The sequence below is a fragment of the Populus euphratica genome, unplaced genomic scaffold (assembly GCF_000495115.2).
Source record: "Populus euphratica unplaced genomic scaffold, PopEup_1.0 scaffold3025.1, whole genome shotgun sequence".
NCBI classification, from domain to species: Eukaryota; Viridiplantae; Streptophyta; class Magnoliopsida; order Malpighiales; family Salicaceae; genus Populus; species Populus euphratica.
Genome location: NW_011502851.1, coordinates 13,910 through 15,788, shown reverse-complemented (window position 1 = coordinate 15,788; position 1,879 = coordinate 13,910). Strand labels below are relative to the sequence as shown.

General features: G+C 37.7%; 1 pseudogene; it reads left to right on the top strand.

Annotated features, from left to right (window-relative positions):
* The first annotated feature begins 431 nt into the window (after positions 1–431).
* Positions 432–1,307, top strand: LOC105119505 (18.1 kDa class I heat shock protein-like; annotated as a pseudogene).
* Positions 1,308–1,879: the final 572 nt, after the last annotated feature.

Sequence of the window (1,879 nt, the reverse complement as noted above, 5' to 3'; positions counted from 1 at the left end):
GTAAATAATCGGTCAATTTTATTTATACAAGGTTCTGATTAAAATTACAATAGATAGTTTTCAACTTTTACACGTGATTATCAATCAATCATTAATTATATATAAATAAATAAATAGAGGAGGAATTATTATTTATTTTCTTGCACTCACTTAAGACCGTTTCAAATTTATGGACCATTAAGTTGATATTTAATGGCATTTTCCCACCTATGTTATTCTTAATTCAAGAATTAGATGTCTATACATTAAATTCTTATTTACATGATTTATGTTTTTTATTTATTTACAAGACCTTTCGTATATTAAAAATATTATGATAATAGTTGATTTTTAAAGTGTTATTTTATTTAAAAATATATTAAAATAATATTTTAAAAATATTTTAAAATATAAAAATAAAACTTGAGCCCATTAAAAAATCAAACCCAATTGAATATCATATCCACACATTTTCAATTCACAACCGAGGGCTCAGGAATTTACGAGAAAGTTCTTCAATCTTATCTGATGTTGGTTGGACCCAGAATCCTCCTGGTTCAGCGTACCACTCGATCGTCCAGAACAAACCAGATGCCTCCTTTACTTATGAATACCCGACCTGTCCCGCCTCTGCACAGAAAAATCGAGAGCAAGAAAGAAGCAATCAAAACATTACAGCAAGCAAACGAAGATTAATTCTCTGAAAAAAAAAGAAGTAAAATATGGCAACGATTCCAAGCTTGACAACCGACGAGCCAACAGTATTTTCGACCCAGTCTCTGCATTCGACGTTTGGGATCCACTTAAAGACTTCCCTTTCACTTCCCCTCATTCACTCATATCTCGTGAAAACTCAGCCTTTGTCAACACCCGCATTGATTGGAAAGAGACCCAAGAAGCCCATGTATTCGAGGCAGATCTTCCGGGGCTTAAAAAAGAGGAAGTGAAGGTTGAAATCGAAGATGACAGGGTGCTTCAGATCAGAGGAGAGGAATGTGGAGAAGGAAGACAAGAGCGATACGTGGCTTAGGGTGGAGGGTAGCCGTGGCAAGTTCCTGAGGAGGTTCAGGCTGCCTGAGAATGCAAAAATGGATCAGGTCAAGGCTTCTATGGAGAACGGGGTTCTTACTGTCACTGTGCCTAAAGAGGAAGTCAAGAAACCTGAAGTCAAGGCGATTGAAATCTCTAGCTAACTGAATGAGAGAATGCCTATTGGATATTCTGTGTTTGTAAGAATTGTTCTTCTTTTGTGTTTTTCTAAGTGGTTGGAAGTTCTCTGTTACTGTCAGTGTGCACAAAGAATTCATCTATTATACCTAACAGTTTTGCTAATCTCTTTCTTTTTGTTAGTTTACTGTTTTCGTAATTCTCATATGTCCTTAACCATCCGCCCATGCCCCCTCAAGATGGAGCGCGGGAGAGAATTCCAATCTTGTGTTTAAGCTGAAGAAAACGTTGGCGTGGAAGTGGCTTGGTGAGAGCATCCGCAAGTTGATCTTCGGAGGAGAGGTGCGCCACACGAAGAACACCACTTTGAACTTGATCCCTGATAAAATGAAAATCAATGGCAACATGCTTCATACGAGAATGAAATATCGGATTTGAACAGAGTTGAGTGGCATCGATATTATCACAGTAAATAACAGGACATGAGGGAAGTGAAATGCCAAGATCAGTTAAGAGATAACAAATAAAGTTAAGTTCAGCAGCTGTATTGGTAACGGAACGATACTCTGCCTCTGTGGAAGACCTAGCAACTGTGCGTTGCTTTTTAGAGCACCATGAGATTGGATTTTGACCAAGATAAACAACGTAAGCACTAGTAGAGCAAAAAGTGTCCTTGTCCCCTGCCCAATCTGCATCCGAAAATGCTTGTAAATTAAGAGAAGTGTCAGAAAAG